General features: G+C 43.8%; 1 long non-coding RNA gene across 7 annotated transcripts in view; it reads left to right on the top strand.

Moving 5' to 3' along the window:
* The window catches only part of LOC127474480 (uncharacterized), a 119,497-nt gene that overhangs the window by 89,278 nt on the left and 14,522 nt on the right, over nt 1-15,697 (top strand). For all 7 annotated transcript variants that reach the window (XR_007905869.1, XR_007905864.1, XR_007905866.1 and 4 more), the window contains one exon: nt 809-990. This is a non-coding gene — a long non-coding RNA (uncharacterized LOC127474480). The remainder of the gene's footprint in view (nt 1-808; nt 991-15,697) is intronic.

A 15,697-nucleotide genomic window follows, 5' to 3' on the forward strand; every position in this document is an offset into this window, starting at 1 on the left:
CCTTGAGGGCTGTATTCGTGAGCTGCGTAATCTTGTGATGAAACAAAAAAATGTCTGTTGCTGGACTGAATTTGTGAATGCTGTCGTGGTTAATCAGGTCTTCCCAGGAAAACAGTTGTGAGTTTTTGTCCTAAATAGGCATTAGCTCAAGGGAATTCTGTAAAGAGGCATGGGACATTGTGGCTGCCTTTCTGCTAGTGTTTGGTGTTTTGGGAAAGCAGTGCTTCGTTCTTCTTATAAGGTTTATTTGTTTGAAGTAATAATTGGCTAATAATCATTAAGATCCCAGCCCGGTGTGAAGAGATGCCTGCAGGGCGGCTGTGACAGTACTCTGCCTTTACTCACTGGAGTAAGCCCTCTCTGTGGGTTAAGTTTACTTGTTTGATAAACATAACACTTTGCTTTTGTTCTCTTAATCACTTCCTTCGAAGAGTTAACTTCCTAAGCAGCCACAGATTAGTTCTCTCAGTTGTTTTAATTATTTTTCTTGTCACGCACAGTGAAGGTCTCGTGTTTGTGAAATGTCTTCTTTTATTTTTGTCCCCCCTTCCATGGCAGCCTCGGTGACGCTGGCACTGAGAACCCAGCTGAAACACGCTCCCTCTGCACTCCTGGCATTTATTTTTACCCTTATTTTAAACCAGATCTCACTTTTTTGAATGGGAGTGCTGCAGAACACAGCACTTTCCTTTCAGGGTGACCCAAGTGCTCCAGAATGTTGTATTCCCGTAAGGGGTACGCGAGAGAGGCTGTAGCAGAGGCTTCCACGTGCTTGCTGCTGAGTAATTTCCTTTTGTATTGCTGACAGGTGACTCAAAGCAGGAGGGAGCAGATGGCAGCATCGTTAGCTGGTGGCCACAGCCTTCCCAGATGAGTTTTGGAATTTCCATCAAAGTCGGGATTAGGCTCAGGATATGCCGGTGGCACAGAGCACGCCGGGGGAGCGTGGAAGAAGAGGAAATCATTCATAGCGACTCATCTCGTGGTTGGGTGAGTCAGGGGTCTGCTGTTGGTGGTCAGAAAGGCACGTGGCTGACGACACCGTCTTTGTGTGCTCTGCAGGATGCAAACTGTCGCCAAAAATTAATTCTCCCCGCTTGATTTGTCCAATGAGTTATTTCCAGAAAGGAGTTACTGTATTTTCTGGAATGACTATTGTGAAATTCTTTCTCTGTCCTTTTTTTTTTTTTTTTTTAAATACAGTGGGCAAGTGTTCAGCTGGTGATTTACCAACAAAGTATTTTACAGGATCGTAGTTAAAAGCTCATCTTAAAAAAAAAAAAAAAAAAATCATACCCTGTGCAATAGGGAAAGTAAAAGCATCTCAGTTTCCAAGTGATGAAGGAATAACCGAAAGAGCTAGTTCTTGGAATAGTAGCTCCATTGGCACTCGTTGGTGATTTCCTGTGCATTTGCTGCAAGAATCGCTCTGTGATGTGAGTAGGTGGTACTAAAGGGTTATTACGAAACCAGTTTCCAACCAGACGTTTTGAGTCATGGATGGGGAACAGGGATAGCAGCTTCGGAGCTCTCTCTTTGTTCAGGCAGTGCTCCTGAAATGCGCACGCAGGGTAATTCTGTGCTTGCACGGAACAAGGCAGACCGGGGATAGGTCTGGGATCACGTGGAGTGCACTCCTTCATGCCTCTCCATCCCAGGGATGGGAAATGGGAAACGTGGGCTGCGAGCCGGCGGCGGCGTGCAAGGTGCACACGGAGCAGTTTCTCGACTGTCTTTCAATTGTAAGTATTTCTCATGGCTTTTCCCAGACGTGGGAGACAAAATGGAGTTGCGTCAGGACGGATGCCTGTGCCAAAATGAGGTGGTGGTTTGGAGTGCCTTGGTTCTGTTCTGGAAGCAGATGGGCTGCCACTGGCAGGAGACAGTTGGCTTCTCCATCAGGAAAAAAAAAAAAAAAAGAAAAAGGGGTGTTTAAAGGAATTGGTCTGGCTCCTAAACCGAAGGAATTGTTGACCCACTGACTCAGTTCTGAAGCATTAGGGAAGCAGTCTTCCTGTGGTTTCTTTTGTTGGTGGCAGATTCAGAGCCCGGCTGTGAGCGTTCGGGTGTGAGGAGCAGAGGAGAGGCAGTTCTGGTACCTGCTGCTGTGGGATTTATTTGGTGCCGGGGAGGAGCTGAGGTGCTGACGGCTGAGCAACACCTGAACTTTGTTTCTGATGTTTCTCCCAGTAATGCATTGGTAAGTTTATGTGCTTATTTTCAGTGCTTAGATGGTGTGTTGCTAAATGCGATTGAGAGAAAGCTCTTTAGCAGCTCTTGGAAGAGGTGTGTTCATTTTTTTCACTGGAGCAGCTTTTACAGAAAGCACTGGCTGCCCTGCCACAGTTTAGTAGGAAGGGGGAAACTTTTTGCATCAAGGTGGCAGAAACAATTTGAAACTGCCGTTTCCTCCCACCTTTAGCCTACAGACCTCTGCTGACATTGATCCTGAGCAAAGGGGATGGGCCAGTGCATCATCCTGGACTCAGGGCTGAGCTGTAATTTCCCTGTTAAACTGAATCAACAAGGCTTGAGTCTTGTTGAATTTTACATGAAAATCAGATGTTCATCCCTGGAATTAAATCTAATGATACTTTTCCTAAGATATGCCTAGAATAGAAACGATGTTATTTTTAAGTGGCTCTGCAAATGCCAAGAAAAAAAGATATCAATTAGTGGTTTCTCAAAAAAACCCTAAATCATTAACATACTATTGGCTGGAAGGAATCATGTTGGCTGATGGAGCTGGGTCTGGAAGTCTTGGTCCCTGAATCTGCTGTCGATTCTGTCGCTGTATTTGGGAGGAATTTTTTGGAAGAGGAGCTTCTTGGGCAAGTCATTATTTATTTTTAGTTGTCAATGGAATGAGGGGAGTGATATTTAACTTCTCTTTAGTGCTTTACCAGCACTGTTGCTGTGTTTTCCCTTTAGAGAGGATGCTGATAGGGGATATTGTAGCTCTTGGATTTCCAGAACATTGTTTGGAATGCAGAGATCATTAGAAAATGGGGAAAGCAGAATAGTGATTATTGAATTTATTGTGCTCTGTGATGGGTTCTCCAAACACCAGCAGTAGGACTTGCTGGTGCTGTGTCCTAACCATCCTCTGTGAAGGGAAGAATCAATCCACTGCTGCTGTTACTCCCTGGGTGGGTGACACCAGGATGTCTTCCCTTCCCAAACCCAGTTGGGGTGGCAGCTGTGGTGAGGCACTCATGGATATTTTTTCCCTGTTTTCCAAAGCAGGAGCAGAGAAGGCCGTTCACCACACATCCCTGTGGAATGGCAAATAAACCCAGTGGTTTAATAAAAAAAAAAAAAAAAAAAAAAAAAAAAAAAAAAAAAGAGAAAAAGGAAGATTTAGCATTGTACTGGGTTTCCTTTCCTTTCCTTAAGTGCTTCCTTTGGATCTTGGGAGAAGAGCTCAAGAGCAGGGAGCAGTTGTACCAAAAGGCGTGGGAGGCCGGGTCAGGGAAGAGTCACTTGGTTGTTATGTGGGTGTGAAAAGCCTATGAAAAGGAAAGGGTGGAGGAAAATATTTTACTTGAATTAAACAAATAGAGGAGAACGTTATATGAATTACATATTCAAAGATACATTTTTGCCAAGTATTTTTGTGAATTAACTGCATATCTCCTGAAAATCATTTATTTAACCGTAACCTTATCAGAATGTTCTCAGGAGGGAATTTTTTTTTTTTTTTAAAGCCAAAAAAAAAAAAAAAAATCATTGTTTTCTTATCACTTCAGATGAAAAGAAAGGAAGTTGCAAATTTTTATTGCCCCTAAATTGTTAACTGTTAAACCTGTATTGAAGCAGTGGATCAGATTTCCTCAGGCTCACAGTGGACCCAGTTTCATGTGCTGAGAAATCCCAAGCAGGCCCTGTTTGAGGAGAAGGAGTCTTAGATCTTCATCTCATTGTTTCATGTCCACCTGTGGGACAGGGAAACTGCTGCTCTTGAAAATCACCTGTTTTGGGGAATGGGCTGTTGCCAATGATGCAGTGCACAAGGGTGGTTTGCACCCAAAATAATTGAAAAAATCATAATTTGAAAGCAGATTTTTTTTTTTTTGCATAGAATTGTAGAGTATGGACAAGCATGCAGTATCTCCATTTATTTGTTTTTAAAATAGCACCTAGTATTATTGAACTAGACTAAATTATATGTTGTGAAGGTGACATTTTTCCGTGCCTTTTGTTATTATCTTGAGCCAAAAAAAAAAGGCAGCACATGGAGGTAACTTTAACAGCATTTTGTTGCAGGAGCAGAATATTACTTCTTACATTAGTTAGTGAAAGTCTTGATTTTTTTTTTTTAAAAACGAGGCAAACAAACAAAAATCAATAACAACAACAAAAAGTCTTTATTATAAATAACAGCTTTTGGAACACAAACCATAAATTTCGTATAAATTAAAACTTAACACAGTCCAAAATTGGATGCACAGGTTTGTTGTGGATGTTTTGTACTAAACCAACACAGTCCTTGATGTTTTGGTTCTGAGCAGTGTTTTGTTAGTGTTGATTTGTACTCATGTCTGAGGGATTCCCGTGTGGAAGTTCACAGGCAGTTGTTTGTTTTGTAAATTTTTTCAGGTTTTTTTTTATGGCCCGTAGCTATCCAAGTGCAGAGCTTGCAGCTGAAGTTTGTGTAGGAAATGGTGAGCTCAAAATTGGACCTGGAAGAAAGGAGTGAGGAGCGCTTCCTCTTCCATCGCTCCACTGGAGTGGTAATCAGAGAATCACAGAGTGGTTTGGGTTGGAAGGGTCCTTAAAGATCATCCAGTTCCAACGCCCTGCCATGGGCAGGGACACCTTCCACTGTCTCAGGTTGCTCAGAGCTCCATCCCACCTGGCCTTGAACACTTCCAGGGATGGGGCATCCAGAGCTGGATATATGTCTGCTGCCAAACTGGGACACCTCTGGGCAGTGCTGCCCATCCCATGCTGGGACTTAAGGGTTCCCTGATGCAGTAAATGGACATTAGCAGGCAGTTTTCACTTCTAACCGAGTTTGGGCACCTGAATTGTATCTTTAAGAACCCAGGCAGCTACAGAAATTCCCCATATGACCTGTTATTACAGGCTCAGGTGAGAGTGTATGTGCAGTTCTGTTGCCAAAACATGAGGTTGGCAGAAGTGAGTCATAACTGGGAAGATCTCAGCTCTGCTCTTTGATTTGCTTTTATCCACCAAATATAAAAATACTTCCAAGAATACGGGTAGGAATATGCTGCTCTCCTGTTAGGGCAAAGCTCTCACTGGCTCTTAGGTGTGTTTACATAGCTCATAGGATGTATTTTTGAAGATTTAGTATAAAAGGAGCTATGTATACATTTTATCTCATCTTCAGTGCAGTAGGCATGAGCAGTTCCTGGAGAAGGGACCAGAATATAGGGCTCTACCCCTTCTCCTGGGAGTCTCTTTCCCATGGAGTCATACTTGCCCTCCAGGGCTTTCTCATTATGGCTTTGTGAGTTTTGAATTCCTCTGTGAGCTGGCCTGGCTCCAGGGGGAGGGCAGAAAGCAGCCTCAGCCCAAGCTCTGCTTCAAGTCTGCTGGTCCAAGGACTTTGTAGGAGGTGGGATCTGCAGGAGGAAAAGTGCCCAGCCCTGGGAAAAGTGCCCAGCTTCCCAGGTGAGCTCTTATCCACTGGATTACCGTTTAAAGGTGACAGTATTGTCTTTTGTGGACATGTTTTTAGGTTGCAGTGGTTGTTGGATGTCGTTTTGCCGTTGATATTTTAGCGTGAGCAGAGTTTACCTGCTCTGCAGGTTTCACATGTGGTTTCAGAGTCTGCTTCTTTCTTGGTCACCGCTGATGACCACGTGGCCTTGGGGCGAGCCAGCTCAACTTTGCTGATCTGCTTGGAAAAAAAGAGATTTTTCTTCTCTGTTTCTTTTCTTTTGAGAAATGAGAACTGCTCCATCTCATGGCTTGGCTGCTAGTGCTGATGGGGAGGTAGCAGGAACTCATGGCCAGAAGCGAAGGAGGAGGTGAGACTGTCACTTTCAGTGACACCTGCGTGAAGTTTAGTTCAGCCTGTTCAGGAAACCTCACCTCCCCTTTCTCTTCATCACAGTGGAGCTCAGGGAAGAGCTAATTTAACTTTGCTCTCCAAAACAAGCAATCTGTTGATTTGTAAGTCTTTCCTGTTTTCCTTTGGTATCTGGATTTTAGTACATGAGTAGTCCATGCACTCCTTTTTATTTCTGTTTTCTGTTCAGAGTCAAAGAACTTAAGAACAGGGTCAATAACATCGTGTGGCAGCAAAGAGGAGTCCATCCCTTACTGAAGTTTCCAGTCATAGATCATAGAATCCCAGCATGGTTTGGATTGGGAGGGACCTTAAAGACCATCTAATTCCAACCCCCCTGCCATGGGCAGGGACACCTTCCACTAAACCATGTTGCTCAGAGCCCCATCCAACCTGACCTTGAACCCTTCCAGGAATGGGGCAGCCACAACCTGTCTGTGCAGCCTGTATCAGGGCCTCACCACCCTCACAATCAAAAATTTCTTCCTAATGTCCAGTCTAAACCTTAAATCTTACTGATGTAAATAAACGGTATAGAAATAAACTTAATAGAACCTGATAGGCTTGTGGCATTTATCAAACTGTCACTTTTCCAAACAGCATCACAAACTGTTCTTCTGCTCATACTTTCCCCCAAATTTGCCTTTGTTTATAATCCCACAGATCACGCCTACTCAGAGTCAGGGTAGAATTTCCATTGGCTGGGGAAAAAAAAAAGGCAAAAACACACCCAAACCCATTTCCCTACCGTAGTTTTCAGGGCAGTGATGGTTCAGGCAGTCAGCTTCCAGCAGGCACAGGACATTTCAGCATGTTGGAGAGGATTATCTTCCTGCACGCCTCTGCTTTCTGCTCATCTGCTTTGGAGTTTTTTCCTCTTCTTTTACATTTTTCTCTCAATCTTTATTTTCCAGCTTCTTATTGTTACAGTCCGTTTTTCTCATACAACGTGCTTTGAACATCAGAGGTGCGCTCGTGCCGTGTGCCCCTCTGCACTTTCTTCCCTCCGCGTGTGTGCTTACCTAACAACTTGAAAATAGCAAACAAAGCACATGATCTGAGGAACAATCTGGTATTTTACCCTAAGGGGAGATTTTCTCAGCACGCAAATCAGGAGTAAATAGTTAAAAATGCCGTATAATATAGATCCAGCCACCCCGGCGCTCGCTCGCACGTACGAGCGAAGTTATTTGCATGCATAAATTGACAGAGTTGAACTCTGCATTATCAAATCTGCTGTCAAAAGTTCACCCTGGGCATTTTGCAGGAAAGATGATGATTGTCTCTTTAATTACTTAAATTCTGGTTTGCCTGTTTAGGAGAGCTCCCCACAACCCTGTCATTATTACTGCACGGCTTCCAGTCACATCAGGCTCTCTGCTGGCACCACCGGCTACAACACCCAGCTAAGAGGGCCTGCTTTTAATTGAACACTTTGATTACCACACACTAATCAGATGATTGAGTTGCTGCAGAATTTGGCCAGCCCTCTGTTAAGAGCTCCTGCGGAATTACAGAATCAGAGATGTCAGAGATGGAAAGTGCATTAGATCATCCAGACCATCGTCTTGCCAGTACATGTTTTCTGCTGCGTGGTTTTGGGTGGTTTTATTCTCCCTGCAGTTTATGGTTAGAGATACTCTAAGAACTTGGCCTTCCACTTTGATCTTCTGGAATCTTTTCCACAAAGGTCGATGGCGAGATTTCTCTTTACCTAATATTTGCCCTAAATTTTTCCATTTCTTTATTTCACCGTATTATTTCAAGTCTGCTTTCTCATCTCTCACTAATTCTCTGTGTGGTGTTAACAGCCCGTAAATATGAGTGGAATAGTATTATGTGCTCTTGAATATTAAATGTATCACTTATCTTAAGTGCTTCATGTTCAGTTTTTCAGAATTTGGGAAAATTCTACTGATTGAAGATAGGTTTTAAACTGAACTGCTAATAGTATGATTTCTCAGACGCATATTTTATTGTAGTATAAGAGTTGTCTGTTCTGGTGTCATTTGAGAAATTGTTGAAAATTACCTGAAAAGGCCAATTTGAATTGGAAATGAAAATGTTTTTATATGGAGGAGATATAATTTAAGTGTTTTTCAGCTCCATTGCAGCATTTAAACTGTGGGGAAGCGATGCGTGCAGGCAGGTCTGCAGAGGGCATTACAGGGACACTGAAAAAATCAGTTTTCTATTAGTGACAGAAATAGTGGAAGTTGCAGTGTAGTTACTGGAGTCTTCCCCAACCCCCCCATCCCAGCTTTCCATTCACATTCTCCACTCCGTAACTATTGTTTCTTTTTATAGTTTTATTTGTTTCTGTGGGATTTGGGGTTTCGCTTGTTTGTTGTTTCTTCCTCAGGGCTTGGTCTTCACTACCAGAAGCTTTGGGTGCCCAAGCACGGCTGTCTCAAAAGTCTGGGCCACTAAAAGCCAGATCAGTATCCCCTCCAAACAAACACTCGGTGGCTATAAAAAGGACAGAGGAGCTGGTTTTTTTTGCTATCACCCCCTGAGAGAGAGACAGGGTGGTTAGTGTGAGCTGGCATGTTGCCACGCTGAGCCAGTCCCTTTGGAGCTGCCCCTCTGGTCATGATCCAGCACCTTTACCCCAGCTCTCCACTGGTTCTGGAAGGATTACCTCTGTTCTTCCTTTGAGAGTAACCCAGACGATGAGGGGCTTGGGTTGGAAGCCTCCAAAACCAGGGTTTTTGCAGAGTGTGTGTGTGTGTTGGGTGCCTGCTGGAGACACACACGGCACATCTGGATCTGGGAGAGGCAGGGCCAGCACTGCCCATTCCCTCTCCCAGCCAGCCATCCTCACTGTGTTGGAAGAAAACATTTGGCTCATCCAGAAGGGATGGCAGGAGAGAGTTAGCAGAGATTTGGCATGGAGAACTTGACCTCATGGACATGGGGAACATGGAGCAGTAAGCTGTCCTTCCCTCAGACTCTGGGAAGCTGGATGCAGGGGAGGGATGTGGATGAGAAAGGCGACGACGGGCGGATCATGGGAGGCAAAGTTACTCTTGGTGAGTGGATTTGAAGGTGTTTGAGGCTCAGGTTGTGTAACCAAACAGGGAGATGAATGAGAAACATGTAAATAAATGGGTGGGTTACGTAGTGAGTAAGGGAAAGTGTGAGTGGGCGGGTAATTAGACTGGCAAGTGAGAGAGGAGGTAGGAGGGGGTGAGTACATGGGTAGGTATGTAGTGAAAAGTTGGAGTAGCGCTGTGGGCTGGCTCTCTGAGGATACCTGAAAGACTGGGAACAACCACCCTCCTCGAGACATGCAGAGGGAAGAATAGCCAGTGCTGCCACAGGGACTGTGGGTTGTGCAGGTGAGCACACAGGCCCTCCACACCTCTTGCTTTTTTGAGCTGGTTTGGATGGCACATGATTTACTCTGCCTGAACTCCACTGTGCAGTAAACAGTAATCCTCACCTTGGTCAGCTGGCTGCATTCGGCTGCTGTTCCTCCAGGAGTGTGTAAGACCACCATTATTATTTGCAGGTTTTTTTGGCTCTAACAAAGTCACAGAGAAGGCAGGTGAAGCACAGCAGAGACTTTTAGTCTGTCTGGATCATTGCAGTTTGTAGCGGTCATTCCCAGGAGCTGAAATGACCCAAGAGCTGCAGGAGGAAAGAGTTACCTGACAAATAAAAGGAATGAAGATGAGGGATATGCTGGGATTACAAATCTGCAATGCATCAGCATAAAGACATGTCCCAGACTTGAAGTTCCTTTCATTTTAGTGAATGAGGTGGGAAGGTAAAGTAACTTTAAATCGTTATCAGGCCTTGACTGATGAGGCTTTTATTAGGAACTTTTACTATAAATGCTCTAAGGCTGGACATAGTTCACCATGACTAATCCAAACCTGTTTGTAATTACTATGGCAGAGTTACAGCCTCCAGCTGTGACCTCTCTGTAGCCAGGTACAGTCAGGCTGATGTTTAAGGTAAGGGCTCTGCTCTCCTGTTAAGTTGTGCATGGTAGATTTTCAATATTTATTGTAATAGAGCGGGTCCTTTTGAAGCCCAAATAGAGGTGAATGGCTGCAGGAAGTGACAGGCCTTACCTTAGCTGCCAGAAAGATGTTTATTTATTAAGGAATAACTTTACATGCAGTGTTGTCCTGGAAAGTCCTACTAGAGACCAGTCTCTGCATATTTTCATCAGTAGCCAGGTAAGGTGCCTCACCACCCCAACAATAAAGTATTTCTTCCTAATACCTGAAATACACTTACCATCTTTGAGTGTAAAGCTATTCCTCCTTGTCCTGTCATTCCATGCCTCTGTCCAAAGACCCTCTGCAGCTCTCTTGGAGCCCCTTTAGGCTCTAAGGTGTCCCCAGAGCTTTCCCTTCCCCAGGCTGAACACCCACAGCTCTCTTGGCCTTTCCTTTATACAAGAGATGCTCCAGACCTCGGAGCATCTTTGTGAAATCTTCCTCGTCTTGGATGTGGTCACCTGTTGCAAACTAAATTTCCCAAAAAGCTTGGAACTGCAACCAAGCCAGCTCGTGCAGTAGTCAGTGTTTACTCTTCTTTTTTTTTTTTTTTTATACAAGACAAATCCAGAAACAATTTGCTGTACTTAGGCAGGTGTTTCTTACCATTAAAACGGGGCAAATCCCTTGCTGATGTTCAAATGCTGTAGTAACTGTGCACAACAAAATCCAGAAGAATGTGTGGGTATGTTTAATACAAACCTGTTGGGCTGTAGATCTGTCAAAGCCCCAGATTTGCATTCCTTACATAAGCAGAGATCCTGGTAGTGTTTATACGTGCTTTGCCTGTGCTTTGGGAACTGCAGGAATTGTAGCTGCTGTGTCAAAAACTCTGCTCTCAGTTGCCATCTGTGGGTTTGCAGGGACATGGGTAGAATATTTACGATTGCAGTCCTACCTAGAAGTTTATTTACTCATGCTTGATTCTAAAACTTATCTCAACAGTGATAAGAGCAGCATGAGACCTCCATGGAAGTGTGGACAGATTCTGAGAGTACACAGGAATGAAAACCTTGACGTTTCCATCTGGTTAATTAATAGTTTGTTTTTGTCAGTGACACAGTTGCACAGCATTTGCACTAAGTTTGCTTCATCTTTGGCCATTTTTTTCCATATGGGTGTGTGCTTCCTTTTCATTATGTTGTTTTTCTTTCCTTTTTTTTTTCCCCCCTCTAACACAGCCGCTCCTTTCATGTTAAGAATAAGAAATGAGCTTCTCACCGAGCAGAAAAAAACCAAAATTTATTAAACATTTCAATTCTGATCCCTCTAATCCTTTATTACCTGTAGGGGCAGGTGCAGGAAAATACTACAGGAGTGGAGGTTACTAACTTTTTCAAGGGTTGAGATTGCATAAGAGAGCAGTTTATTTTAGATGCTATGGAGAAAGTTTTGAACAACATGATTAAAGATGTGTTGATGAGAAATTCATCCCTTTGGCTTGGCTTGTTTCACTTAATTGTACCCCGGAGAGCTCTGAACCCTTCAGCTCCTGTTTTAAGCACATCATTGATATAGGCTGGCTGAAGGCACAGAGTCATAGAATGCTCTGGGTTGTAAGGGACCTCAAATATCATCCATTCCCAACCCCCTACCAGGGACAGGGACACCTTCCACTATCCCAGGTTACTCAGAGCCCCATCCACCCTGGCCTTGAACACTTCCAGGGATGGGGCAGCCACAGCTTCCTCTGGGCAACCTGTGCCAGGGCCTCGCTACCCTTATAGTAAAGAATTTCTTCCTAATATCTCATCTTAATTCTACCCTCCTTCAGCTTAAGGCCATCCCCCCCTTGTCCTTTCACTTCAGGCCCTTTGTCCAAAGTCCTTCTGTAGCTCTCTTGGAGCCCCTTCAGGTCCTGGAAGGCTGTTACAGGGTCTTCCTGAAGTCTGTACATATTATCTTGTTTCCTGCTGTGACAAAATAGATTTTAATTCTGGAGATACCATCTTCTAATACTTTCAATACCCAGAGGTTGTCTGTTTGTTGCTCAAGAGAAAGTGAAGGGAACCACTCCCTTGATCCCAGTAAACCAGAAAGCAGCAGTTCGTGGCTGTATTGGCTTTGTAATGCTGAGATAGTGACTGTAGAAAAACAATCAGACAGCTTCAAGAAGTAAGATTTTTTTGTGTGTGTGTGTGTTTTTTGGTTGTTTTTTGGGTTTTTTGGGTTTTTTTTAACATGCTGAAGCCATTTAAAATGTTGCAAGGGGGAAGGGCAAGGAGGGTGGTAAAAAATACATCACCCATCCCTTGTGATTCTGTGGTTTTGTCTGAATATTTTTTAATTTTTTCCCTACAATCAGCCATGCATTTCAGTTGTGATCGCTGCCCTAAGACTGGGGCTGCATCCAGGATGTCTTATTTGCCTAATATTAAAAATATGTGTGTGTAATAACATTTTTCTAATGGTTCTAGTCTGGAATATACGTCACACACCTTTGTATTAAAGTTCACAGTGCCCTTTTTACGTGTTTCTGTCCTTTGTGGTGGAGGCTATGCATGGACTTCTTAATTTGCAATTCTGATGTGAAAAAAATAGTTCAAAGCAGCTTGTTATTTATCACCAGAAGTAAGTTTTCAGTTTGTCTGTCTTGCTCAATCTGGTAGAACAAATACATTTGTGACAGGCAATTTGTCTGCTTAAAGAGGTTATGGTTCATTTACTAGAAGAAATGCTGAGCAACTGACACATAGTGAGGGGTCTGAAGACCTTCTTCCTTCTGTCCTTCTGGAGATGTCTGGAAGCTTTAGGGTTTTTGGTCTAAAATATGTGCAGAACAAATCACAGTGATATCATAGGTGTGAATTCCTGTCAGAAGTTGTGTGTTAGCAAGGCTGCATTCTTTCTTGAATTGAAGTAATAAAACAGTGTCAAAGAAAAGGGACAGTGAATTGTTGGGTTTACAGTAGGTAGGAAAATGAGCTTCTGAGCTGCTTGCGATTAATAAATCTCTGTTTTAAATGTATAACCATCCTTTAAAAGACATGATCTTCAACGTGCCAGGCAGCAGACAGTACCTGTGTGCTTAGTTCCAGCTTGCAGTGACATCTTCTGGATGCTGAGCACTGGGAAAATTTTACCTATTATTTGAGTAGTTGATGGAAAGTTGAGTTTTTCCCTGGCATGGTCCACGGTCATTGGTGTAGTAATAGGAGAAACCAATCCAAATCTGCTGTCTCCCAGGCTTGTTCTCTAAAATCTTTGCTTTTCAAATTGCTTTCAAAACATAACGATGTGAATTTGAACACTCTTTGCAAATTTGACCTGTATTTATATCAGCGTGTTTGGAAGAGGCCCATCAAATGATTTCCATATTGTTTTCAGTGTGTCTCCAGTTTATTATTCTGAGAAAATTTGATGCATCTGCAGCGTGCACGATCAGCCTTTCTGATATGCAGATGCAGAGCCTCGCCTATCTCGTGGAATCAGTGTAGCAACCGCTCTTACAAACGCCGTGACAATGTACAACCTCCTATCTGAGAACCAGATCAGACTGAAATTGGGACTCAGTCCAAAAAGCAAAATACTGCAATCAATCTACTTACTGTGTCAGCACTCAGCTTCGTTTCTGTTATGTGCACTGCAGGGAAAGGAAGTGGGAAATGCGCGGCAGCATCCAGAAACGGATTCCTGAGTCACGGAGGATGGCAGAGAGGAGATGGGTGTTGGTGATAGGAGGTGCTTAGAGGTTCCCATTTCTGCAGACACTCTGTGGCATGAGGGATGTTGCAGGCGATGTTCTAAGCCCGGGTGACACTCAGGAAGTCACTGCATGACACTACAGATGCCACGTGACTTCCCTGTTTACTCTCAGGGCTTGTCTGTGAAGTGGCAGTGACAGAATGAAGGGATTGTGCCACATCATCCTTCCTTGGTCCACGGCCCTTGACCTCTAGAGTCACAACCCTTGGTACCAGTGGGGATTTGTGGGCTCAGGCCCTTGGTAAACCTTCAACCTTCAACTGCTGATGTGTTCAAACTGAGGCAACCTCTTGCCTAAGACTGTGCGTTTCCTTCCCTTCTGCCGGCCCCGCTGCTATTCCGGGCTGTGGGCTGGCACCGCTCCTCGTCCGGCGGGCATCGCTTTGGGGGCAGGTGGGCTTCCTGCTGCCAAACCACCTGCTGCACGGCTCACCCTCCATTCCTGCACGCTTCCCACTTAACCCCCTCATGTTCTCACTCCCTTCTGTCCTAAAATTGGCACCGTATTGGGAAAATCACTCACCCGAGCTCCTGGGAGAGCAGGACCCGTGTGCCCGATGCCGCTCAGATTACTTGGGAGCCTAGTGTGCACTGCACAGCAGCAGGGTCACTTCGGGGTTATAACACTAAATCTTTCAAAAGTAATCACACTTAGGAGTGATTTAAGCACTCGAGTTCCTGGGTGAGAGCCAGTTGCCAAGGTTTAATCTGCACCTTAAAGCTCTGCTGGTAAATCTGGTCTGGCAGTTCTGGGGAGAGGCACCAATAGCAAAGTATCTTCCCTGATAAAGAGCAGCGAGACCTTTAATGTCCACAACAGAAATAAAAACATTTTAAAGGGTTTATAAAGTTATTATTGCAGCAGAATGCATGGATGGGGTTTGGCTCTGATATATTTTTTCTTTTTTAATAGTAAATTGGTATACAAAGGAAGTTAATGTATTTGTGCAGCTCAGACTCTGTGCAGAAGAAAATCATTATACCCAAAGCCAGTAACTTTTCATGAACGTGATAACAGCTTGTTGCTTGCACTTCCCATATAAGTTTCAGTGTCATGAATACTTTTATTTGCCCATTAAGCTGCTTTTTCTTTGTAAATCAGAATTTTTGGTTATGTTTTGCCATAGCTAACTAGTAAGTACTGAGTTATTCTTCTACAGAAGTGGGGGATAATATGTATTTTGAGCCAAAATACTACAGCACCTAAGAAAATGGGGTTTCTGTTCTTAATTGCCAGTTTCTTTCTGTCTTTTATCGTGTCTTGGTTTAAAAAAAAAATCAACAAGCCCATTGTGATGCTTTTGATTGGGCTTCAACAGAGATAATAAAAGTGTAGTGTCCCTTTGTGAAAGGAGTTTTTAATTATTGTTAATTGTACTTGCCAGCTTCATTTCTGAAGGGAAACGGAGGTGACCTCATCCTGAAAGTTGTCAGTCTCATGCTGGTGTCATTCACTGCCTGGAAAAGAGGTTGAGGTTTTGTTTCTTGTTGCTTCTTTTAATGAGGAGTTATCCGCAGGCCTGATGGGCCCTGCAGCTTTGGGAATGCTGTCCAAACTCTGCCTCAGTAGCAGGCTTGTCTCTGAAACGTTGAACTGCAGAACTGAGTTGTGGCTCAGGGGCAGGGGATCAGCAGAGTCTCAGACCTGTGATATGCCCATTCCAGTAGCATCTCTAACAACACCAGTACCAAAGACTTTGGGGAGAGGTGATGGTTTATTCTTTCTCTTTCATACTAATTAATCCAATAATGTTGGATGTTTAGATTATCTATCCAAAGACTTAATTTCTTAACCCTTTGCCAGTCTTGGGTTCAGCTTGTTCTTTGAGGTCCCTCCTTCACCTGAGTTTTGCATTTAAACAGATGCCACGAGAGATTTCCTCACCCTTTGGACTGCAGACCACGCAGGATAGTGGGGGCTGCATGTCTGTGCAGGTGC

The sequence above is a fragment of the Manacus candei genome, unplaced genomic scaffold (genome assembly GCF_025592945.1).
Source record: "Manacus candei isolate 608988 ecotype Guabito, Panama unplaced genomic scaffold, ASM2559294v1 h1tg000042l, whole genome shotgun sequence".
Lineage (NCBI taxonomy): Eukaryota > Metazoa > Chordata > Aves > Passeriformes > Pipridae > Manacus > Manacus candei.